Genomic DNA, 27,964 nt, shown 5'->3' on the forward strand with positions numbered 1-27,964 from the left:
TGGATGTAAACGTTTAGTTAACTCTCTTAATAACAGTAATTTTCCAATTGTTACACTTAACAACATACTAATCCCTTATTCATCTGTAGAAAAATAGCTTCCTTTGTTTGGTTTCTTTTTCGATAATAATTTAAATTGGAATTTCTAAGTTAAAGAAACAATAAAAAAATTTGTTCCTCCATTCACTGTTTGAGTCGCTTAAGAAACTTTTTGCCTCAGCAACTAAAAACTTATCCTGGTACAAACCATAGCAAAGCCGCACTTCCATTATTGTGAAGTTTTGTTAAGTGACCTAAGTTCTGAACTGTCAGTCAAGTTGCAGCGAGTTCAGAATATGTGCGTCAGAAACGTGTGAACATTCGACGATATGATCCCATATCATCGTCCTTCGCAAATCTTTCGTGGCTCTGACTCAAAGAACGTAGAACTTTACACTCTTTGTCTTTACTCTTTCGAATTCTGAACACCTTAACACCAAATTACCTTTCGTCTCGTTTCTCTTATCTATACTCTAACCACGACGTAAATACCAGATAACTTATCTGTGACATGCTAAGTATATCTCTTCATAGAACATCTTGTTATTCATCATCTTTTACAGTATCTACCTCGCGACAATGGAATTTCTTGTCACAAAGTATTAGGGTCTGCAAGATAATAACTATTTTTAATAACAGTTTAAAGGATAATCTTCTTAGCAATTCACTCTAATTATAAATTATACTGACTTAAACGATCACTGATTTTATGGTAACTTCTTTCTTTAGACATGCATCCTGATAGAGCTGTATTTTCACAATTGTCTCTCAATAATCTCTTCCTATTATCTAACATTATTTGAACTATAGTAACATTCTTTGTATTTTAGTTTAATTCTGCTACATAGTTTGTATTTAATTGTTTAATTAATAGTTCATAGTATTTTACTGTTTAATTCATAAGTAACTGCATGCTAAGATAAGCAACTTTTGTATACATTTAACTTTTATCGAAATCAAATTGTTGTATTCTTTGTAGCTTGTAAGTTAATACATATGTATGTTTAATTAATAGTTCATACTATTTTACTGTTTAAGTCATAAGTAACTTTTGTATACACGTCACTTTTATCGAAACCAAATTGTTGCATTCTTTGTAGCTTGTAAGTTCATAGCCTACATATGTATGTATACTTTTTGCTGGTTGAGTGGAAGAGAGGGCCTTACGGCCTTAACTCTGCCAGCTAAAATAAGTTATTATTATTATTATTATTATTATTATTATTATTATTATTATAAATGTTAAATAAATTGCAGTTTTACAGGTGTCCAGAGGAATTGGCCACTAATGAAACATTATTATAACTAGTTTAAAAATAGTTCACCTGCCTTAGTATTTCAAAATCATCATAATCATCAATAATAATAATAATGATAATAATAATAATAATATTTTATTTTTTGTTTATTTTGATTTTTTTTTTTTTAGATTTTTATTTTATTACGAATGATGTAATTTATTTTATTGCATGCAACATGGAATTTATGATGAGAAAATTGTTCGAAGAATAATTATGACAAATGGAATTTGAAAGTAAATGTGCATAAGATACTTTATAGGCTACTGAATCCTGAGATTAAAGAATTGACAAATAAGATCAACAACACGACAGTATTAAGAACAGAATTATAAACTATACAGCCATAATAGCAATGCTAAATGGTGTGACAAAAATATAACCAGAAAAAATGCACAAATATAATTAGTGTGTTCCATTTGCATCACTTCCAGATAAACTTACTCTCAGATACGGTACTGAATATGAACAAAATCCGACGAACAGTTTTGTTTAGTTTAGTAGCAATCGTTCTAGACAAATGAAATGCTCAGTATTACTTTACTGGGATCAAGGATATTAAAACGCGTACTTATTTCAGTGATCATTCCGAAAACAATATAGCATAAAACTTTAGACTTTTATAATGAGAAAATAAAAACATTAGATTACTGACATTCAGTGAACTGCCCTAAAACTGGATAGATATAGATGGCATTACAGCATTGTATTATTTTCAGACTTTTGAGCATACTAGACCTTAAGAAAACAGATTCTCCTGCGACCTCATACTGTGTTACCGTAGTAAATATTACCGAATATATTGTTCTGAGAAAAACCATCTCCACTTCACGGATTTTACTCTGTTTTACAACACAGAGAGAAATGTCCTGCCGTTGAGTTTAAACGTTAGAACGAACCTTACAAGTCAGTAACAAGAGAGGTTGAGAATGTGCATACCTCATACCTGTCTGACAGGAGTTTCTATAACACATTAATGTTCTTTGTTATCCTCCTTCAGTGCATTTATTTTTTTTTATTTTACTTGGTTATTTAACGACGCTGTATCAACTACGACGTTATTTAGCGTCGATGGGATTGGTGATAGCGAGATGATATTTGGAGAGATGAGGCCGAGGATTCGCCATAGATTACCTGACATTTGCCTTATGGTTTGGGGAAAACCTTGGAAAAAACCCAACCAGGTAATCAGCCCAAGCGGGAATTGAACCCGCGCCCGAACGCAACTCCGGATCGGCAGGCAAGCGCCTTAAAGCGCCTTAGCCGACAGAGCTACGCCGGTGGCTCCTTCAGTGTAGGTCTGCTTTTAACATAAGTATAAATTCAATTTTTAAACACGTGATTTATAATTTTTTCATTCGGGATGATGAATGTTGTGGTCTTTGTACTGGTGTTGGTGTGCTCAGTAATTACCTTTTATTTAACAGGTGGCAGAAGACATTACTTACACTCTGATAGAAAGGGAGTAGTGCTGGTGTTTATATGTATTATCAGAGCGAATATGATAAAGCAAGGAATGGAAGATAATCGATTTTTGTTTATCATATTTTGGAGAAAACACTTAAAGCGACGGATATGTCCAAAATTGCGGCATATTGTTACATAAATGAAAATTAATCGGAAGAAAAGCTTAAAAGCCCTTCCAAAAAACGTATTCGCGGCTCTCATGTTTCAACGTTGGGGAAACTTTAAGACGGACAGCACTTGGTTCATACAAAGAAGATTTTATAGGTATCCAGTTTAGGCGATATTTTGTCGGAAGCTCACCAAATACGAAACAGTACAAATTAATATTTCAAGTTCCTCTTTGTGGAACATACTAGAAGCTATTGGATTCCAGTATAGTAGAAGCGAGTAGAAATAAATATTTAATGGAAGGTGGCGACATTGTTGCCAGTCGCAACGAATTGTTAGAGCAATAAAAAACATGAGATTAGAAAATTTAGATGAAATTATTTTTTGTAGTCTCATTAGTTTTATTTGTTTTTATCAATTTAGTTCTGAAACGTCCTCTTCATTAGCCCCGCCTTGAAGTGGCGTGTTCAGACTGTTTCAAATTTCAGCGGGAATCTTCCCTCTGTACGAAAAACAGAATAGACGTCTTGCTCATTCCGGCTTCACATCTGTTTCTAGCTTTTTCTGGGTCCCGCTAGATATTTTCTTCCTTTCGGCATATACGAAGCATAGTGCTGTTTAGGAAATTATTGTTTTCCATTTTTAATTAACGTTCAGTCCAATTTTGTCTATTATCTATTATTTTATAACATAATGAATAGATGTTCAATTCTTTCTTAATATCATTTCTTATTTCATCTAATTTTGTACAGTCTTTAACACTCCCAAGGAACTTCATTTTTGCTAACTGAATTTGTGACCCGTTGCACAAAAAGGGACCTAAAGTCGTGAAAGAAAATTTGCAGGAGAACATAATAAGGAATTTTCGGTGTAAAAACAGCATTTCTACGTTTTGGCAACTTGCGCTACCTGTAGGCTTTTTTTTTACATACTAAAGTAGGACGTAGTTTTACACAGTGCTCTTAAATACCAAAATCTTTCTTATAGTTGCTAAGAAAACAAGTGAAAACTTTAATTGCATTTTTCTCGAAAAGTACATAATGTAATATGAACATTCAATAAATAATATACTAAAAACTATAGCACCTAGAACCATGAATTTTTTTAATTCTCAATATTTCATCCTCTTTTTGAAACAAAAAAAAAAAAAAAAAAACTTTAGGTCCCATTTCCTGCAACTTATCACATTTTGCTTATTATTTTGTACGGGGCAGAAATATGGACGTTACGACGAAATGAAGGGAAGGGAATAGAAGCATTTGAAATGTGGATAATGAGAAGAATGGAACGTGTGAAGTGGACAGATAGAATAAGAAATGGAAAGAGTGGGTGAAGAAAGAATGATGCTGAAACTGATCAGGAAGAGGAAAAGGTTATTGGTTGGGTCACTGGCTGAGAAGAACCTGCATACTGAAAGATGCACTGGAAGGAATGATGAACGGAAGAAGAGTTCGGGACAGAAGAAGATATCAGATGATAGACGATATTAAGATATATGGCTCATATGAGGAGACAAAGTGGAAGACAGAAATTGTAAATATTGGAGAAAGCTGGGTTTGCAGTGAAAGACCTGCCTTTGGGCAGAACACTAAATGAATATATGAATGAATACTGTTTTTTGAGTTGGTGCCCAGGTTTCACTACCAAAAAAGCAGCGTGGGTAGAGCCATTACCTTATAAAATTTCATTTTGATATCCTTCCTAATTTTATTCCTAGAGACATATTGCTTAAAATTTACTACCTTTGAGAAAAATTAAACAGATGAAGTCGAATTAAAATTATATGCTAATTTAAACAAAACAACATGAACGCCCTAACAAACGTAGCCGATGTTTGAAGAAGTTTCAGCTGTTAAAGTTTCACAGCTCCGTGACCGTGGACATAGAGAATTAAAGCCTCTCAGAGAGGCAAAGGGTTATGTGAAAGCAATGCATTTGTCAATTTGTGAATTTGCATTACAAGGTTATTCACTGAAAAGAGATGGGACGCACTTGATCTTCCGGGTATTCCAATGAACCTCGAAGAAATACAGTTAACAACGTGACAAGAATGGATGTAGTTCATGCAAATATTTTCAACTCTATTCTTTCTCAAGTTCTCCAGTCTTTGTCGTAATTAACATTTCAGAACAGTGATGAGTGATTCTCGAGTGTTGCTTGTCTTAACTACTGAATGATATGTGGAGAATAGTCTAGATTTAATCTAAGATTTGCCTTACTCTACATAAGATAAATATTGAATATTACATGGTCATACAAGAAAAGAGAAAGGAAATAGCAGCAAAATGGCATTGAATCATATAAGGAATGAAGATATTACGCAAGAACGCATTATTCGAGAAATTTATGAATGGATTGAAAGAGTAGGTGCTAATGGAATGATCTATTGAAGGCACAAGTAAAATGAGGGACTAATATCAGCTTCTAACAAAGCATATTAAAATTAAGGAAATAACCTGTAGGCGAAGAGAAATAAGGCGAAGAAAATTGACAGAGTGAAGAAGGAAGACAAAATGAGGGAAGAGATATATAGGAATGGAAGAAAGCAATGGAAGTGAATGGTAAAAACGTTAAGGACAAGGGACGAAGGATGGAATTTCAGAGCAGGAGGAAACGAGAATGGAGGAAACAGAGGGAAGTAAAAAGAAAGAAAAGAAAAAAGATAAAGAAAGGCAAAAAAAGAAGAATAAGATAAGGAAAATGAAGTGAATGAGAAGCACAGAAGACAGGAGATAAGAATAAAGAAAAAAGAAAAGAAGAAGAAAAGAATGATGCATAGAAAAAAATACTTCAGAGGAAGATAGAATGCAAGAATCGAAGCAGACCTTCCAGACTTAAAATCTCCGAAAAGAAATGGAGACTGGAAAAGCGGGCGACAAATTTAGATTCCTTCCCGGAGGATGAAATACAACGATATGTATACGGAAGGAAAATCCTACATTTAAAAAGACTGCGAGATGCTGATCTCTTCCACGGCAGTGCTTCTTCTCTGCACAATGTCGTAAACAATTTAGGCTTTAAATATAAAAAAATCAATGGTCGTAGGTGTTCAATGAACAGAACTGACATTGTCTTTGCTGTTCCTAGTCATTTCTCATGGTTCTGTAAAACAAGCTTTTACTTACGTATACCTCGGAAAGTCAGTATATTGCCTGCGTGAATTTGTGTAATTACTGTCTAATTATTTTTCAGGGACGTAACTTCATTTAACGTTATGATCACGAAAGGACTCATTTATTAACCATCTTGTAAGATCATCAGAAATAGAATTACTATCACCTTGCGCCCTTTTTTTAGTCATCGGAATGAACTGACTAGATCTAATTGATTCCGTGTCATTATTACTGATACAACTATCTGAAACACCTGGCTCAGATAAACCACACGCCTCACTACGTATTTGCTGTACTGGTCGGCACATTATGGCACTCTGATTTATGTAGGCCTAACACTTTTTCTATCTCTGATTGAGGTTCTGCCTGATATGTACATCTATTATCAGAGAGTACATCTCACTTGACGATATGTGTCAGAGGAAGAACAATTGTTTGTATACATCTGAAGTCTGATTAGTGTAACATGTAGTTAATCTCCATTGTCTCCTGGTCTAGTTGCCTCGTAAGAAGTGTTATGTTGGTATCACCTGCGAGTTTCAGACCTGTCTTCGTACAGTTGACTAAAAAACAAACAACGCTTCTCCACGAGACATTATTAACTGATGTGAGGTAGATGGAGCTAAAAACTGTATCTTTCCTTTATAACTTTAAATTTACTAGCATGAAATCCGGATTATGGTTTATACTATATGTCGCTTGCACACTATATACCGAATACAATTTCACTCATACTTTCATTATTACTATTACTAATATTATTACCAGAGTTAGGAAGTTGGTACCGAAACTGTTGGACTATATCTCTGTCGAATGAAAAGTAATAATGCATCTCTTATTGTCAATGAACCAGAACGACAAACATGTACAACCGGGTGGTAACCAAACATATGCTCCAATCGTTCACAGCCTTAGAAGAAGAAAATAATAAACTAATAATCTAATAAAACAATAATTTGTAATTATAAACTCCGTAACTCCCAAACTAAAATAATCTACCCATACATAGCCTATAAAAATAACATAAAAGTATACAAATTATGATTCTAGCTTCACTATAACAAATAATAATGAACATTTTCATTTTATCAAAAGAAATACTCCTTTTATGTTCAGAAAAAAAAAACAATATTCGTACTGTGAAAATATTAGTTCTAAGTCACAAGACGTACAAATCTGAAATATAACACAGTTATATCTTATTATCATTAGGTGAATCTAATAGTGCATCTCGTATGTGACAGATCGTAGCAAAGTCATAATTGTTTTCATGAAAAATGTTCATTTCTATTGTAATGATAGCTAGGAACTTCGTATCGTAATTCCAATGTTGAACTTGGACTCTAACACAACCGAATGCATAGCAGCACAAGACGTCAACATTTTTAAGGAAGAATAATCGGGGAAAAAATAAACGTGTTACACACATGTGTATAATTATTTAATAACAGATGAGTTTTCTTTTTTGGAATCATGCATAATATTAACATTACGTAGTATAATAATAATAATAATAATAATAATAGAATAACTCACTATGTTCAGAACATAAAATATTAATATTTATTTATTTAATGCAGGGCTGTAGAGGGCTGCAGGAAATGGTAAAATATTAATATAAATTAGCAAAAATTCTTCAAACTATTCACGATAGTACACAGCTCCACAAAATGGCACTGAGTTGTTTATGTGAACATACTGTGTATCGTCTGTACTCAACTGAAACCTACTGTTTTGGTACGAACTTACTTATTAATATTACCATTATTATTATTATTATTATTATTATTATTATTATTATTATTATTATTATTATTAGTCAAAGATTATCGTATGATACATATTTACAAGTTTATCGAGTTCGTATCAGCTGCTCATTTCCTACACGGCATGCAGGCAGCGCAAACAGTCTGACTGCACAACTTCACAACGTCGCTTCCTTCCGCGTGTTAGAGCAGCGTCGTCAGACAGAGACTAAACGGAGCGGAGCGCTCCACTATGACTCGTTGCGTGCTTCGGTGTTTCCACAGACATAAGTTCACGCTCCGACTGCACTCTCTAGCTCCACAACCGGTTTTGGAGCTTACAACTCTGACACTACTGTGTTAGAGAGAACTGTTAATACCTTTCTAGTTTTGTATGGACTATAGACATTTGTCTGTCGAATTCTGGAACAACCTGTATGTCATAAACCTTCTGTGTTATGTCTGACTTCAAAAACGTCCAGGAAAGGAACACATTTCTTCTGAAACCTAACCTTGAGCATAGCAACTTGTGTCGTGAGTACTTGATTAGTACTTCTCGCACATTAGCCGGAGTAGGCAGGGCTAGACTGCCAGCGCCTCGTTTGTAACCTACTCTAGCCCCTGCGATTATTCAGTAGCGTACAGGAGAGAGGAAAAAGTATTTAGTTCCGAGGCGTGAAGCTGTCAGCGCGGAACGAGGAGATGGGAGGACAGTTCCCATGCTTCTAATTATTCAAAAAGTTCTGAGGAATTAATTGCAAAACGTGCCAAGAATTCGGCCGTCGATCCTTCACGGCTCGTGTTTCAGAAGTGGCAGTTGCCCGTCAACAGATCTGAAATAAACGGTGCAATGTTTATTAAACTTAATTAAATATTTTGCCCATCGAATATTATATCTGTCGATCATAGATTATGGTATGACTTTGTCGTTGAATTGGAATCGAATCCTGCTCTAAACGTAGCTTGTTGTCTGTAGGGTGTGTGATGTTTTGGAAACCAGTGTTCACGGTAGTTCTACTTTTGATTATAAAAGAAGCGAGACGTGGGATAAAATAAAAAGTGTCGTTAATAAAAATAAAAAGATAAATTTCGGAATCCAAAATAAAGAAATAGGAGAAAAAAAGAGAAAAAGATATGTAAAGGCGAGAGAAAAGGAGAGGAAGGTAATGAGAAAGGAGAAAATATAAAGAAAGAAAAAACACATTCGATGGAAAAATAAAGTCTAATAACAATTAAGGAAACCTTTGGGAAAGACATGAAATACAGGAAAAAGAAATATGAAGTTTAGGAAAGGATAATAAAGAAATTGGAAAGGAATGGGAAGACGATATCTTCACTTGTTGGATGGTCGTCCACCTCTGCTTAGGCACGTCGACGAGAGGCCAGCCGCCGACTGATCGGTCTGGGCCCTTAAAGGGTTCTAACGGCGCAGATTATATTATATTATATTATATTATATTATATTAGACTATATTATTTAGTCAAACTGTCCGAAGACAGGCCTACTGGCCTTAGCTCTGCCGGATTAAATAAATTATTGTTATTGTTATTATTATTATTATTATTATTATTATTATTATTATTATTATTATTAATCCAGAAAAATAAAATGTCTGAACCTCACAAGTGATACCAAGAAGGCACCACTTATGAGGCAACTATGCAGCTAGGCCAGGAGATAATGGGATATGGTGGCCAGTTCCTTTCTCCCTCCATTGCATACATCGCCGATTAGCTATATATTACACTAGTCAGACTTCAGATATATACAAACAATTGTTCTTCCTCTGATATATACCGTCAAGCGAAATGTACTGCCTGATAACAGATGTACATATCAGCCAGAGCCTCAATGAGAGAATTGTATTGTATTGTATTATATTATTAATATTATTATTATTATTATTATTATTATTATTATTATATTAAATATACATAAAACTATTAATATCCAAGGGCTTATTCCGTAAAATGTAACTAATGAAATAATTCTGCTCCTAATTGTTCAAGAATGAAGATATTTTAGCATTGGAATATTTATATCATATTTTCAAATTTCCCAAAATAAATTTTGTATTTTGCCAAATTTTCTTCATAATATTATGTCGGTCTGACCAAGTCATGACTTCGAATTCTACAAAGGAAATGTAGGGCAGAGTGGTACAATTCTGATACGATTGGATAAAACTAGTTTTAAATTAAAGAACATAAACTCTTTTCATTAGGAAAGTTCAGGATAACAGAGAGTGTTTGACAATGAACGAGTTACATCAGCTTCTTGTCTATGCGGATGACGTGAATATGTTAGGAGAAAATCCATAAACGATTAGAGAAAATTCGGAAATTTTACTTGAAGGAAGTAAAGCTATAGGATTGGAAGTAAATACCTAAAAGACGAAGTATATGATTGTGTCTCGTGACCAGAATATTGTACGAAATTTAAATAAAAAATTTGGAAATTTATCCTCGAAGAGGTGGAAAAATTCAAATATCTTGGAGCAACAGTAACAAATATGATCCTCGGGAGGAAATTAAAAGCAGAATAAATATGGGAAATGCCTGTTATTCGGTTGAGAAACTTTTGTCATTAGTCTTCTGTCAAAAAATTTGAAAGTTAGAATTTATAGTACCGGTTGTTGTGTATGGTTGTGAAACTTGGAGTCTCACTTTGAGAGAGGAACAGAGATTAAGGGTGTTTGAGAATAAGGTTCTTAGGATAATATCTGGGGCTAAGAGGGATGAAGTTACAGGAGAATGGAGAAAGTTACACAACGCAGAACTGCACACATTATATTATTCACCTGACATAATTATGAACATTACATCCAGACGTTTGAGATGGACTGAGCATGTTGCATGTATGGCCGAATACATATAGAAATACATATAGAGTGTTAGTTGGGAGGCCGGAGAGAAAATGACCTTTGGGGAGGTCGAAATATAGATGGGAGGATAATATTGAAATAGATTTGAGAGAGGTGGGATATGATAATAGAGACTGGATTAATCTTGCACAGGATAGGGAACGATGGCGGGCTTATGTGAGGGCGGCAATGAACTTCCGGGTTCCTTAAAAACCGTTTATAAGTAAGTAATCAATCTCATTTATTGTTAGTCACAAGAACTGTGTGACAGCAGGCTTTCAACTTGCAAAGTAATAATCCAAATAAAACTAATATTAGTTTAACTGTGCTTTACATTTTTTCCTGAAAATGATCGAAGTTGTACCTGTGCAGGTACAATTCTGATAGTACACGGTACAATTTTATTATGAAACAAGTGACATTTTCCGCAAATGAATTGTCTCTTTCCGTTTGAATTCACACACTTCGTTAAACTAGACATTGCATATCTAACACCAAATCCAACCATCCTTGGCAATAGATTTAGGGCTGTAATAGTTAAAAGAAAACCCACAGTTATTTTCTTTAGATGACGATCTATCCCTTAACTTCTTGGCCAATTTCTTTTTATCCTTTCTTTATCTTTTTTTTTTTGCCGAGTTGGTTTTCTGATCCTTCTCTTAGGCCAAGATCTTCTTGCAATTCACCTGCTTCTTATTTTCGTCACTGGTCAGAAGTCCTATTTGACCTAAGTAGAGGTTTAGCGTCGCGAAGTGCGAACATGAAGAATCACTGGATTCCATACTTTATGCTAGCGCGCTGACGTTCTAGCCAGGCGACCCGGGTTCGATCTCCGGTCAGATCTGGGTGGAATTTGTGATTAAAAAAAAAACAGACGTTGCAGAGAGCTCTTCTCGAAGTACTTCCGTTTCCCTCTTTCACTCCATCAACACTCTCCACTTTTTCCTCATTTCGTTTATCTATAATATAATGGCACCCGGGACATCCGTCGTACTTAGACAATAATCGCTTATAGGGACTACAGTGGCCCTAACAGCCTAAGTGCAAGGATTCATTCCAGATCCAGCCCTCGTAAAATCATTCTATAATCAATCCATATTGTGTTTATATCGTAAGAACTAGAATATTATTTTCCTTACTTATAGAGCACTCTTTTTAAACCAGGCCACTCCGAATCCATCTGTACCACGTCTTCAAGTGATCTTAATTCTTATTTCCTCTCCGACGTTTCCAACAACAAATGTGGAATGTTATTGAAGCCGACGGGAAGTTGTACACAATTTCCTGAACTCGTTCTGTATCTTCGAAACGATACCAATTTAAGATCTGTTCAAACTATAGTCTGCAGGTTAAATGAAACAATGTTATTGTTTATAATATGGTAAAGTCAACTGTGTTAGTGAATTGGCCTATGAATTAATAACAGGTGTATCACTCGTGTCGGATAAATTCAGTTCATTTATCAAGTTGAAAATTATATTACCACTTGTAGTTTATTAATTTATTTAAACAACATAGCCTCCTCAAATGAAATAAAATAATTTAGTATGCATCCACACAATAAGATTACAGAGAAGCCACTGGAGTATCTCAGTCGGCTGAGGCGCTTGCCTGCCGATCCGAAATTGCGCTCGGGCGTGAGTTCGATTCCCGCTTGGGTGATTACCTGGTTAGGTTTCTTCCAAGATTTTCCCCAACCGTAAGACATATGTCAGGTAATCTATGACGAATCCTCTGCCTCATCTCGCCAAGCATCATCTCGCTATCACCAATCTCTAGTAGTTGATACACCTTTGTTAAATGTAACAAAAAAAAAAGATTACAGAAAAATTCTAAGGTTTGATCAATTCTATATGGTGAATCTTTATAGACATTGTCATAAATTTTCAATTTTGAACAAATTGAGTATCGGCGGGTGGTAAAGTTAGCTTACCTATTTTTTAAATAGTCGTCCGGCAAAAATAAATTTATGGAAATAAGGTAAATATATTGAAGGATCATTGTCCTTTGTACACCACTATCAACTGGTATACTTTTTTTAACTAATGGCGGGTAGTTAACTATTTGTCATTCACCCTTATGAAACTAGTACCGTAGACCATTTTTTAAGTTGGTTATTTAAAACGCTCTATCAACTACTCGGATATTTAGCGTCGATAGAATTGATGATAGCGAGATGGTATTTGGCAAGACGAGGTCGAAAATTTGCCATAGATTACCTGACATTCGCCTTACGGTTGGGAAAAATCTCGGAAAAACCCAACCAGGTAATCAGACCAAGGAGTAATCGAACCCGCGCCTAAGCGCAACTCCGGAACGGCTGGCAAGCGCCTTAGCCAACTGAGCTACACCGGTGGCCTTAGACCAATTTACCGACAGAGTTGTTGCCCAGGTTGCGCCATAGGAGGCTGGTCTACGCTACACCCGCGATGAGATGGGATGATTGAGATTTTGTTGAAATGACACAGAGGAACCGGAGTTCCTGGAATAAATCCCTGCGTTACCTGGACCCCGACTTGCCCAACACACGTTATAAATATAGGGTACGTCGGGGCTTGAATCCGAGCCGAAAGTTGCGGAATATTTGTACACAGGAAGTAAGGGGTATAAGTGCCGTCCTTTTCACAATCTTCGGGGACAGTCTACAGGATCAAAAATGTTCATGCAACATAGGGTCAAAACTTGATAGTTTGCAGAAAAAATATTTATTTCCTTATTTTATTTGCGTTGCACTGCTTATATCGTTAGTAAAATTACGAAAACAGTTACATCAGTAGGTATATCTAGCTACGAGTTTAAATAAATAATTGTGTGATCTATTAGTCTACATTTTCGTGAAATTAAGTAATAACGCAAGCTTAAATTTGTTAATATTCTGGCGTGAGAGACGTGGCAACATGTTCAGCAAGGTTCTTGCGACATACAGCTTAGTTGAGTTCAAGCTCCCTGTCCATAGGTCTCCTGCCGAGCGGATGGCAGTTCAGTATAGGTATTCAATAAACAACTTACAATGCCATTCACAATTCAGAAATATCATGATACGTTATTCATTTATGAAGAAAGTCATCGAAATTCAAGTGAAGAAAGAAGGATGTACCGACAACGTTTTCCGCAAAGAATTCAGATTAGATGACAATTGCTTCTCAATCGAACAATAACACGCATTTCCCATATTTTTTATTCTGCGTTTAATTTCCTCCCGAGTGTCATTTATATTTGTTTACTGTTGCTTCAAGATATTTGAATTTTTCTACCTCTTCGGAGGTTAAGTTTCCAATTCATATTTGAACGTTTCAAAATTGATAATCTAAACGGCTCTTTGTAACCCTGCGAACACCTCATACAAACAGTTGCCCATTTACTATTTTAAGTCCACCACAATAACACAAGAGATACAAACTAGAAAGTCATTTTAGCATATGCAATATAATTTCACACCAACAATAACAGAAGCATTTCTGAAACAATATTGGTTGAAAGAGTTTCACAAATTTACCTCCGATATTTTTTAAGACTTTGTAAGAAGTAATATTTTTCGTTTTAAGTAAGACTGTACTGTTTAGTGGTCCATGTATATGTTTATGTGCAGAACTATAGTATTAGCATACTCGTACACTTGTAAAATAAGGCTACCTCCTTTGGAGATTTAATAATAATAAGAATAATAATAATAATAATAATAATAATAATAATAATAATGAGTTACATAGAACATGATTAGAGTATTTTCTTAATTAGATACGTTATTTTATATATGAATAAAATTTTAGAGACTTCAAAATGTCTTAAACTTTTAATGATCCATGTATTAGGAAAGCAATATGTCTGTGAAATTGGATATGCATTCGTTACGAAATCTGAAAGAAGAAAAAGGGAAGGTGAAAAAAGAAGGAAAAGAAAGAAGATGAAGATTAAAAAGAGGAGAAGGTAGTTGTCACCGTAACTAGCACGAATAAATTTAGTGATCTCATACTATGAAAACTATTTTACAGCTCACTGAGTATGTAACGACGAAGAATACAATTACAATGTGGCTGTTATTTAGCTACTGACAGATCAAGGGCAACACTCTGTGTAATCGGCGCTAGGCACCGCTAGAGACCCACAGCTGAACATTGCAATCAACAGCTGCTGCGGCGATAATTCGGCATATCAAGGTAGAGAGAAGATCCAAGCTGTGCTTGATCGAATTGCTTATCCACAGTGCGAATCAATTTGGATTATACACCATAAAATCGGGTGCTAAGGAGATGAAGACACCGCCGCAAGGGAAAGAGTTGTAGAGAGAAGAGTTGAGAAGTGTAGCAATATCCTGCAACATTTCCCATGCTCTTAAGGATCACGATAGAAGAGAGATAATGTGGATGAGAAGCAGAGAATGAAAATAAAAATAACTTATGCAAAAAGTAAGAAGCAGTGAAAAAATGAGATGCTGAATAAGAAACTAAGAAAGAAAAGAGGATAAGAAAACAAAGATAAGAAACTAAGAAAAAACGATAAAGGAAAAGCAAAACAGAATAAAGAAGGATTAGAAAATATAAGATAAAGGAAATGAAAAAATAACAGTACTTAGAGCGAGAAGAGCGAAAACAAGAGAAAGAAAAGATCAGAATAAAGGAAAAATAAAAGAGAAAGGAGAACATAAAGACAAAGAGATAGGAGGGGAGAGATATACAAAGAATTGGGCGTATAAAGAACTGGACAAAGTGAAAAAGAAAGCTTGAAAAAGGAAAGGAAAGAAAGTAAGGAAGAAACTACAGAGAAAAGAAGTATTGGAAGTTTAAAAGAAAGAGAGGGAAAGTAAAATATACCCTATCAAAAGAGGAAAATGGTGAAGAAAAGATTTTGACCAAGAGAATGAAGCAAAGAAAACTAGAATAAAATAGGAGAGACTAGCGAAAAATAACGAGAAGAACTAAGGAAGTGAGCAAGGAGTAAAAGAGAGAAGAAAGAAGAAATGAGAAGGAGAAAGTAGAGAAAGTACGAAGGAAGAAAACGAAGGAGAGAGAGCTAGAAAAAATATGAGTGATAGAAGAAGGAAGAGAGATATAAGAAAGTAGAAGGAAAGAGAGACAGAAAAAAGAGGAAATGCAGGCAGACAAGGAAAAGAAGTCACAGACAGAGAACGAAATAAAAACACAGAGAGATAGGGAATGAAAGAATCATAAAGACAAAGACACAGTCAGACAAGGAAAGAAAGCCACAGACCGAAAAGGAAAGAAAGACACAGACCGACAAGGAAAGAAAGACACAGACAGACAAGGAAAGAAAGACACAGACAGACAAGGAAAGAAAGACACAGACCGACAAGGAAAGAAAGACACAGACCGACAAGGAAAGAAAGACACAGACCGACAAGGAAAGAAAGACACAGACCGACAAGGAAAGAGAGACACAGACCGACAAGGAAAGAAAGATACAGACCGACAAGGAAAGAAAGACACAGACAGACAAGGAAAGAAAGACACAGACAGACAAGGAAAGAAAGACATAGTCAGACAAGGAAAGAAAGCCACAGACAGACAAGGAAAGAAAGACACAGACAGGCAAGGAAAGAAAGCCACAGACCGATAAGGAAAGAAAGACACAGACAGACAAAGAAACAAATATACAGGCAGAGAAGGACAAGAAGTCACAGGCAGAGAAGGAATTGAAGACATAGAGAGACAGGGAAAAAAATACACAGACAGACAAGGAAGCAAAGAAACAGACCGAAAAGGAAAGAAAGACACAGACAGACAAGGAAAGTCACAGACAGACAAGGAAAGAGAGACACAGACCGACAAGGAAAGAAAGACAGACAGACAAGGAAAGAAAGACACAGACAGATAAGGAAAGAAAGACACAGACAGACAAGGAAACAAAGACACAGACAGACAAAGAAACAAAGACACAGGCAGCTAAGGATAAGAAGTCACAGACAGAGAAGGAAATAAAGACACAGAGAGAAAGGGAATGAAAGAATCTTAAAGACAAGGAAAGAAAGACAAAGACAGACAAGGAAACAAAGACAGAGTCAGACAAGGAAATAAAGTCATAGACAGACAGGGAAAGAAATACACAGACAGTCAAGGAAGGAAAGGCACAGGCAGACAAGGAAAAGATGTCACAGACAGAAAAGGAAATAAATACACAAAGAGACAGGGGATGAAAGATTCATAAAGACAAGGAAAGAAAGACAAAGACAGACAAGGAAAGAAAGACACTGACAGACAAGGAAAGAAAGCCACAGACAGACAAGGAAAGAAAGACACTGACAGACAAGGAAAGAAAGACACAGACAGACAAGGAAAAAAGGCAGTGACAGACAAGAAATGAATGGTACATACAGACCTGGAGAAAAGACAAAGGCAGATAATGAAAGAAAGATACAGATAGACACGCAGAAAAGACACAGGCAGACAAGGAAAGAAAGATACAGACGCAGAGAAAAGACACAGGCAGGCAATGAAAGAAAGATATAGACAGTCACGGAGAAAAGACACATGCAAACAAGGAAAGAAAGAGACAGACACGGAAAAAGACACATGCAAACAAGGAAAGAAAGATACAGACAGACACGCAGAAAAGACACAGGCAGACAAGGAAAGAAAGATACAGACACAGAGAAAAGACACAGGCAGACAAGGAAAGAAAGATACAGACAGACAAGGAAAAAAGGCATAGGCAGACAAGGAATAAATTATACATACAGACCCGGAGAAAAGACAAAGGCAGGCAATGAAAGAAAGATACAGACAGTCACGGAGAAAAGACACATGCTAACAAGGAAAGAAAGAGACAGACATACGTGGAAAAAGACACATGCAAACAAGGAAAGAAAGACACAGACAGACAAGGGAAGGAGAAAGACAAAGAAAGAGAAGATAATACATTATGAAATGAACGGATATAGAGAAAAGAGGAAAACAAAAATAAACAAAAAAGACAGACAAAAAGAAAGAGAAACATACAGAAATGGAAATAAAAAAGGAAAAACAGAGTCAAAAAAGGAAAACAAGAGAAATAAAATGGATTGAAAGAAACAAAATTAAAAAAAAGAGATAAACCAAAAATGAAAGAAGAGATACAAAAAGAAGAGTAGCAAGACAGAACAGATAATAATATGGAGATAGTTAAAGAAAAGGAAATAGATACAGGCAAAGAAGTAAACGGGCACAATCAAAGAAGGAAATGGGCACAAGCAAAGAAAGAACACACACAGTCATAGATGGAAGATGGCAAAGACAAAGAAGGAAACAGGCACAAAGATAGAAAAAGATATGTATCCAATAAATGAAAGGATAACAAAGAAAGTATAAACGTAAGAATGAATAAAACAGGCAGACTGACAGGGAAGGATTTATTAAAGTAACTTGTTAAACCTCAAATTTCTCAAATTTAAACAGTTCATTTAATACGAGACCATTAGCGCAATGCTGCGAGGCCCATTTATGAATAAAGGCGGCACAATTAGGTCATCCTGGAGATGAGTGGTGTCGGGTGTGTCTGGAGGAAACGCCCGTCGTGGACATACACGGGGGCGGCTCCGCTCCATTAGTAAAGTGCCATCTCCTCCCACAGGCTGGACGCTGAGCTTTTATAAAAACGCAACCGTCTCAAGACAATCTGGCTGGAGGGCAGGCGGGTTTCTTTTTCCTGTCCCGGGGCAATCACTGTCTTGCTCGCACTGGGGACTCAACTAACTAAAGAAGGCGTGATTGTTGGACCTCTCTCATAGGATCGTTTTCGTAGTTGTACAAGAATCATCTGTTGAATCTTGTTCCGTTCATCAATGAGTTTTTTTCTCTAACTCTTCCCATCTCGCACTCCTTCAACATTGTTCTCCCCCCAATACCGCCTCTTCTTCTCTATTACCATTCTTATCCTCCTCTATTGTCCCTCTTCCTCTATTATTCGTCTTCCTCCTACTCCACAGTCATTGCTGTCCATCTCTACCATTCTTGTCCTATTCTATAGTCCTTTTCTTCCTCCTCTGCAGTTCTCGTCCTCTTCTATCGTTCCTATTCTCTACCATTACCTTCCTTGTCTTCCACATTAAATAGTTCTTGTTCCCCTCCTCTTCCGTTCTCGTGCTCCTTATTTTACGTTTTTGTGCTCTTCTCTTACCGCTCTTGCACCCTCATCTGCCGTTATTGTGCTCTTATTTACCGTTCTTGTGTTCTTATTTACCGTTCTTGTGTTCCTTCTTTACCGTCCTTGTGCTCCTCCTTTACCTTCTTGTGCTCCTTCTTTACCGTTCTCCTGTTCCTTCTTTACCGTTCTTCTGTCCTTCTTTACTGTTTCTTGTGTTCCTTCTTTACAGTACTTGTGCTCCTCCTTCACCATTCTTGTGATCCTTCTTTACCGTTCTTCTGTTCCTTCTTTACTGTTCTTGTGTTCCTTCTTTGCCGTTCTTGTGCTACTTCTTTGCCGTTCTTGTGCTATTTCTTTACAGTTTTTGTGCTCCTTATTTACAATTCTCGTGCTCCTTATTTACAGTTCTTGTGCTCCTTCTTTACCGTTCTTGTGTTCCTTCTTTACTGTTCTTGTGTTCCTTCTTTGTCGTTCTTGTGCTATTTCTTTGTCATTCTTGTGCTATTTGTTTACAGTTCTTGTGCTCCTTATTTACAATTCTTGTGCTCCTTATTTACAGTTCTTGTGCTCCTTTTTTACCGTTCTTGTGCTCCTTCTTTACCGTTCTTGTGTTCCTTCTCTGTCGTTCTTGTGTTCCTTCTTTGTCGTTCTTGTGCTACTTCTTTACAGTTCTTGTGTTCTTTCTTTATAGTTCTTATACTCCATCTTAGAATTCTTGCGCTCCTTTCTTACCGTTTTTGCTACTTTTTTGCCGTTCTTATGCTCCTTCTTTATAGTTCTAGTGCTCCTCCTTTACTGTTCTTGTGCTCTTCCTTTACCGTTCTAGTGCTCTTCTTTACCATTCTAGTGCTCCTCCTTTACCGCTCTTGTACTCCTTCTTTACCGTTATTGTACTCTTCCTTTACCGTTATTGTACTCTTCCTTTACCGTTCTAGTGCTCCTCCTTTACCATTCCAGTGCTCCTCCTTTACCATTCTAGTGCTCCTCCTTTACCATTCTAGTGCTCCTCCTTTACCGTCCTTGTGCTCCTTCTTCACCGTTCTTCTGTTCCTTCTTTACTGTTTTTGTGTTCCTTCTTTGTCGTTCTTGTGCTACTTCTTTACAGTTCTTGTGCTCTTTATTTACAGTCCTTTTGCTCCTCCTTTATAGTTCTTGTGCTCCTTCTTTACCGTTTTTGTGTTCCTTCTTTGTCGTTCTTGTGTTCCTCCTTTGCCGTTCTTGTGCTACTTCTTTGTCGTTATTGTGCTACTTTTTTGTCGTTCTTGTGCTACTTCTTTACAGTTCTTGTGCTCTTTCTTTATAGTTCTTTTGCTTCATCTTTAAAGTTCTTACGCTCCTTTTTTACCGTTCTTGTGCTACTTCTTTACAGTTCTTGTGCTTCTTCTTTACCGGTTTTGTGTTCCTTCTTTACCGTTCTTGTGCTCCTCCTTTACCGTTTTTGTGCTCCTTTTCCGTTCTTGTGTTCCTTCTTTGTCGGTCGTTTTTGTGCTACTTCTTTGTCGTTCTTGTGCTATTTCTTTGTTGTTCTTGTGCTACATCTTTACCGTTATTATGCTCCTTCTTTACCGTTCTTGTTTTCCTTCTTTGTCGGTCGTTCTTGTGCTACTTCTTTGCCGTTCTTGTGCTCTTTGTTTACAGTTATTGTACTCCTCTTTACAGTTCTTGCGCTCCTTCACCGTTCTTGTGCTCCCTTTGACTGTTCTTGTGCTCTTCTTTGCCATCCTTTTCCTTCGCCTTTTCCGTTCTTGCCTTCCACCTTTACCGTTCTTGTCCTATTATTTTACCGTTCTTGTCCTCATCCTTTATTATTCTTGTTCTTCTTCAGTCTTCCAATATTCTTTTAGCCTTTCATTTCCTCTCTCATCCTTTCCCTTCTCTTTTCAATATTTTTCCTATGCTGTTCCTGCATCTGCATTCACTGTTTTCCTCCAAAATCGGTAATGTAATCTCATCTCCATATTTATTGCCGTCATAGTCATCTCTAACATAATCATCATAATCATTATGACCATCATTCTTTATCGTCTGAAGGGACACCACCATGTATCACCATCTCCTCCATCAATGCCATCATAATTTTCTTCACCAGTGATAGTATTACAACTTCGACAATAAAGTTATTATAATTCCTTTAACAGTAATCATCTCCCCATCACAGCAACTTTCGTGTCAGTAACACCATTTCCCTCATCGGTAACACGATTATTTACATTAGCATAGTTATCAACTTCTTGCCAAAAGTATCATTATTATCTCTAGTGTCATCATATCCAACCCTATCAATTTCGTCAGCATCAGCTTCTTCGCCATTTTCATCGTTATCATCTTTGTTTGGTGAAAATAGAATAATTAAACCTCTGTGTCGTTTACACAAGCTGAGCTCAATTAAATGTTAGAGTTGAGTATTTTAGAGAGTTTGTAGGGTAGGTTTCGTGTTGTCCCGACTGAATGCCATCGAGCCAGACAGTTGTAGAGAGAAACACGTTTTATCTGGTCGTGATTCAGAGCTCTTGCCGTGACATCGCATTGAATTATTTATCAATAACACAAACATAAATTCCACTAGTTTTTACAACAGATGACAAATTGCGAAGGGTATAACTAGTTAAGTAAGGCAGTTGGGTGAATTGAAATGGCTGGTGGGAAAAACAACTTCCTACGATGGGAAACGAATTATGTTAAAAACTCTACTTTTTATACCGGTGAAAGAATTAAACTTGTAATGCTGGACTGTAATCTAAATTCTAATAAATATTACAGATTTATGAATTTAATAAAGTTATTTCATTTGCTGCTATGTGCGCAGCAGCAAAGAAGTGTCGATGGAACCTTTTAAATAATAATAATAATAATAATAATAATAATAATAATAATAATAATCCGTGGCGCTACAGCCCACGAAGGGACAAGAACGACCAGCCGGGTGCTGGTCTCACGGCCACATGCCGAAGCAGAGGTGGACGATCATCCAACCAGAATGGAGGTATTGTGTGGTTAGCACGATGAGCCCCCAGCCGTTATAGCTGGTTTGTGTAATCGAATTTCGCTACGTGTCGTAGCTCCCCAAGTGCATCACGATGCTGGGTGGTCACCGGTCCCATACACTGGCCGAAAATTCATGAGAAAATTTCTTTCCCCATAAGGACTCGAACCAGAGAGCATTCTTTAACGCGAGTCCTAGGCAGATGCCTTAGACCACAACGCCACGGCGCGGGACGATGTAATATTTTACATTGGTCCAAAGTGCGAGGGCCAAAAATATTTCAGAACTCACTAAAATTTAACAACGTATTAAATTTAATCTTCATTAACCAGGTTGTAACAAACCAGTAATAAAAGCCTCAGTGATACCTCAGTGCGAAATATTTGCGAAATGCAAAAGGTATTCAACACTGGGTACAATTCCATTTTAACCTACAAGTAGGCCTACCAACGAATCAAATCTGGTGAATCGTCATGGGAAAAAAAAACTATGAAATTTCAACCCTACTGGTCAGTTTACTCTCAATACTTAATAGACCTATATTTTTCCGATATGCTGGCTTTCTGACCTGATAAAGTTAGTTTGCTGTTATTTTCCACGTTACAACTTTAAGATGAGTTACAAAATTAGGAACCATTTAGACCGAAAGAAACTAAGTCAGAGTCACTTCTGTAAATTCCCTGCCCACACACTCAGGTTTCGGTTGCGGCTGGTTGAGGCACTAATAATAATAATAATAATAATAATAATAATAATAATAATAATAATAATAGTAATCTTCTTTCCTTTAGTTTAACCTCTCCCTTTTAGGTTCTTATTACACGAATTAATCTATGGATCACATACATACTTTTTTGACCACACAAGTACATGGAGAGAGGAATCAGCTCAATGCCGGGGCCACCTCCGTTACAGCACAAACATTTAAGACATTACACAGCATTCACTCACACATATGAAAGGATTAAGGGAAGGATCGTCGTTCATGGCCGGACTTTCAAGAGGTACAATCCCGGCATTTGCCTGGAAATAACTGAGGAAACCATGGAAACCTCAGTTAGGATTGCCGACCCCTGGGATCGAACCCCGGACCTCCCGAATGCAAGGCCAGTCCTCTGCCACGCCGCTAACCCGCTCGGTAATAATAATAATAATAATAATAATAATAATAATAATAATAATAATAATAATATTTTATACCCTTTGAGACGGAAAATGTTCGCTCTTCTATAGCGTGAATTTGTCTAAGTGTCATTCGGATTAACGCAAGATTCACAGGGCAAATATCGTCGTTGTTCCTGCAATAACTCCTATATGCAAAATATACAATTTTTCAGTAGGAATAAAAAACACATTTATTATCCTATGACAGCCCTACATAGGCGATTGTGAATTCTTACATTTTCGAATGAAAGAACTATAATTACATATAGGAGATTTTATTATTTGCTGTATCACTGTTTAAGGTATTTAATAGAGCAAAAATCTGAAAATGGATAAATATGTCACATAGGAGTTATTATTAAATATCGAGGACCGAGGATGAAGACAAGTTGTAGCAGCGACGTATCTGTAAGTCACGAAATTACTAATTCTCTACTAAGCCTTATGGCTTACCGATAGAGCTCTTTTTTCTCCTTACAAAGGCCGAGCTTCGAATCTATGTAAAATTCACACTATAAACAGCGCACACGATGATTCCCGAGCTATTCCGTGGTGGGACTAGTCTCTAAACATTCAATTTCCGTGTCAAAAAGTGTACAGATACGGAATTAAAATTTGGAGCCAGTCTTGATGGGAGTCCACCTGTATGTAGGCAACAATTTCGCAATACTGTCCACGAATAGCATAATATAATACAGGGTCTCTTTTTACTGCACATGCGTATTGTGTTGTAAGCGCGAAAATTATACATACAATAAGGAAGCTTAAAATTTTATTTCCGGATCTGTATATGGTTTCAAGTGCATGTTACTAGTTACATATTGACCTCCCTGAATTCCTCTGGAATATTATGAGTGATGTACAGTGAGTAAAAAATGTCTCCGCAAGGCTCACATATTAAAATTTGTGAAATATTCTGATTAAATATATAGTAAAAAAATAAATTTTATTATTACGCAAAAAATACATAGTCTGTTTACGGTGCCTCAAATGTGAGGCTCTGGTTGTTATACAATACAAAAAAACAGTTCCATATTCCTCCCCAACTCCCGACATGAAAGCCATAGGACATTTATGGGATGAAATGAAACGAAGGCTGAAAAAACACAAGATAAGAAGCAAGCAACAATTCAGGGAAAACATTATAGAACGGGGCAACATTGCCCCAGAGTTAATAAGAAAAGTAGTAGAAACAATGCCTAAACGCATGAGGGACGGTATAAAAACAAAAGGAGGTCCAACTGATCACTGAATGAAGAGGGATTGGTGTTTTGAATGCATATAAACTGTAGTGTACGGAGACTATTTTATTACGTTTTTGGTTTTCAATTTCATCTCATAATTTATAAATTTGTTTGCTTATTTTTCCAACTACCGTATATAATTCCGTTAGTATACATCAGGATAATCTATACAAACAGAACAGCACGTTTTTGTTTATTTATGTATATATTATTCCGGGGTTCGATCCCAGGTGGTGACAAGATTTTTTCTCGTTGCCAAACTTTCAGAACGGCCCCGAGGTTCACTCAGCCTCCTATAAAATTGAGTACCGGGTCTTTTCCGGGGGTAAAAGGCTGTCAGAGCGTGGTGCCAACCACACCACCTCATTCTAGTGCCGAGGTCATGGAAAGCATGGGGGTCTACCTCCATGCTCCCCAAGTGCCTTCATGGGATGTTACGGGGATACCTTTACCTTTACCTTTGTTATTATATGGAAGGGAATAAATTGGTAGGTATGTACGGGGACAATTTTTACTGACTATGTTTACGAGTTACGCTATTTTATATATATATATATATATATATATATATATATATATATATATATATACACGAAATACGAAAAGCCTGAAATCCCATAAAGGCACCGGGCTCCTACAGACGTGTAGGGTGAGCTGAAGGTCTACTACTCTTGGAGAGCCAGTCAAAGAGAGCTTACACTATATACTTACAAACTAAACACACAAACAAATTATACCAACTAAAGACGAAAAACTATACAGACTAAACACATAAATTATGCAAGCTAAACATCCACCAATATATATATATATATATATATATATATATATATATATATATATATATATATATATATATATATATATACATACACTTTTTTCTTCGCTAATGATCACTTGAAAAGGAAAAAGACACTTTAAAAATCGCGGGGTTTTTCTGAAGTTACAACAAAGGAGATGGACTGAGAAAAATCTCAATATTAATAAATTTCTGATAAATTATTCATAATAGATTCTACAAATTTTCTAGAAGCCTGAATATGCACTATCATTAGCAATCATCGGATCAATAGTGAAAATACTTCCAGAAAATTTCAGGGCTGTGTCGGGCGTGGTTTCGATTCCCACTTGGACTGATTATCACGTTTTTTTTTTAGAGATTTTCTCCAATAAGGTGAATTTCGGCTAATCTATGGCGAACTGTCAGCCTCATCTCACCAAATACCATTTCGCTATCACAAATTCTAATGGTCCTTGTTCTTCCCAACACAGAAGAACAATTTTATATGATTAAAAAAAATAAAGTTAGAGGACAAAGAAAATGCAACTAAATTTGAGAAAAATTACGGAAACCAGAAGACTAGCGCCGACCGGTCCACACCAGACCAATAACAGTTCTATAGGCCTACATGTAAGTTTACTACGTAGTTATTTCATGTATACTTGTGAAACATGTAATATATATATGCTTAAACCTAATAATTTAGAAATTCAGCCAAATACCTTAATTTTTTATTATACAATAGGCCGTTTCAGTGCCAACCAAGAAACGATGTTAATTCACTTACCTATGTATTTTAAACAATACTTCTTTTTTACTTACAAATGGCTTTTAAGGAACCCGAAGATTCATTGCCGCCCTCACATAAGCCCGCCATCGCTCCCTATCCTGTGCAAGATTAATCCAATCTCTATCATCATATCCCACCTCCCTCAAATCCATTTTAATATTATCCTCCCATCTACGTCTCGGCCTCCTAAAGGTCGTTTCCTCTCCAGTCTCTCAACTAACACTCTATATGCATTTCTGGATTCACCCATACGTGCTATATGCCCTGCCCATCTCAAACGTCTGGATTTAATGTTCCTAATTGTCAGGTGAAGAATACAATGCGTGCAATTCTGCGTTGTGTAACTTTCTCCGTTCTCCTGTAACTTCATCCCTCTTAGCCCCAAAAATTTTCCTAAGAACCTTATCCTCAAACACCCTTAATCTGTGTTCCTCTTTTAAAGTGAGAGTCCAAGTTTCACAACCATACAGAACAACCGGTAATATAACTGTTTTTTGACAGCAGACTAGATGACAAAAGCTTCTCAACCGAGTAATAACACGCATTTCCCATATTTATTCTGCGTTTAATTTCCTCCCTATTGTAATTTATATTTGTTACTGTTGCTCCAAGATATTTGAATTTTTCCACCTCTTCGAAGGATAAATCTCCAATTTTTGTATTTCTATTTCGTACAATATTCTCGTCATGAGACATGATCATATATTTTGTCTTTTCGGGATTTACTTCCAAACCTATCTCTTTACTTGCTTCAAGTAGAATTTCCGCATTTTCCCTAATCGTTTGTGGATTTTCTCCTAATATATTCACGTCATCCGCATAGATAAGAAGCTGATGTAACCCGTTCAATTCCAAACCCTGTCTGTTATCCTGAACTTTCCTAATGGCATATTCTAGAGCGAATGAAATACATTAAAGGTGATATGTTACAGTTGTATGAACACTAACAAGTACAATAAGTTTATTGAAAATATTAGTCAGACATATTTCGGAGATGCTTCTCCATCTTCAGTGATTAATTACAACGGCGATGTGGTTCAGTTGTTCAAACCGTGTTCTTGCTTGGCTTAAAGGAGACTTTCCTTTAAGCCAAGCAAGAACACGGTTCGAACAACTGAACAAAGGAGAGTCTCCTTTATGCAAACAAGAACACGGTTCGAAAAACTGAACCACATCGTCGTTGCAATTAGTTACTGAAGATGGAAAATCATCTCCGAAACATGTCTGACTAATATCTTCAATAAACTTATTGTACTTATTAGTGTTCATACAACTGTAACATATCACCTTTAATGTATTTCATCAAATCAATGAACACTGTATTATTAACCTAACATGTGTGTCTTATCATTAAATATTCTAGAGCGAGTTAAAAAGTGAAGGTGATAGTGCATCTCCTTGCTTTAGCCCGCAGTGAATTGGAAAAGCATGAGATAGAAACTGGCCTATACGGACTCTGCTGTAGCCTAAGTTTCACTGAGACACATTTTAATTAATCGAACTAGTTTCTTGGGAATACCAAATTCAATAAGGATGTTATATAAAACTTCTCTCTTAACCGAGTCATATGCCTTTTAAACAATACTTCTTAAGAAATTAAATTATAAATAGCAATATCATTCATACTTGATGAAGAAACTTAAGTTGAGAAACATGTAAAATGTATGAGAAAGCATATGCTACCATCGTTACGCTCATTTTTTCTTCTCTTTCTCTTATTTTTCATTTTATCCATTTCCATCAATATCCTGTTCCCTGTTCCGATTTTTCAAATCTTTCTGTGTCTGTACGCCCTTTACCATTCTTCAAATGTTTTCCTTTTCACACTTCAGTTTACTACCTTCCTTCGCTTTTACTCCATGTCGCTCTTCTTCCTCCTATTCCTTCCTTCCAACCTTAGTCATATGCAATCCACAACAAAATGCACTTGGATTTACATATTGGATTAGGTTTTAATTCAGGTATCCGACAAGAAAATCAACATCTAGTCTTTCAATACTGCTGCTCAGTAGACATAACTCTAACACCAACGAAACAAGGGTCTACAGCCCTAGTAACACACAATGGTCCCAGATTCCAGTGTCACAGTTACATGGCCAAACAGAAATATTACTATCAAGTAACTCAGTAACTCGCGGATCGAGAATGTATCGTGTTAAAATCAGGCTCATAAATTCTAAAGAAAGAGGCAGCAAATTGCAGGTCATTAGGCGCAATCAATAACTATGAAATTCTTAACACAGCGGGACAAAAGAAAGGGAACGTTCTTGAGCATATTTCATAGCATGAAATT

The sequence above is a fragment of the Periplaneta americana genome, chromosome 4, assembly GCF_040183065.1.
Source record: "Periplaneta americana isolate PAMFEO1 chromosome 4, P.americana_PAMFEO1_priV1, whole genome shotgun sequence".
In the NCBI taxonomy this organism is placed as follows: domain Eukaryota; kingdom Metazoa; phylum Arthropoda; class Insecta; order Blattodea; family Blattidae; genus Periplaneta; species Periplaneta americana.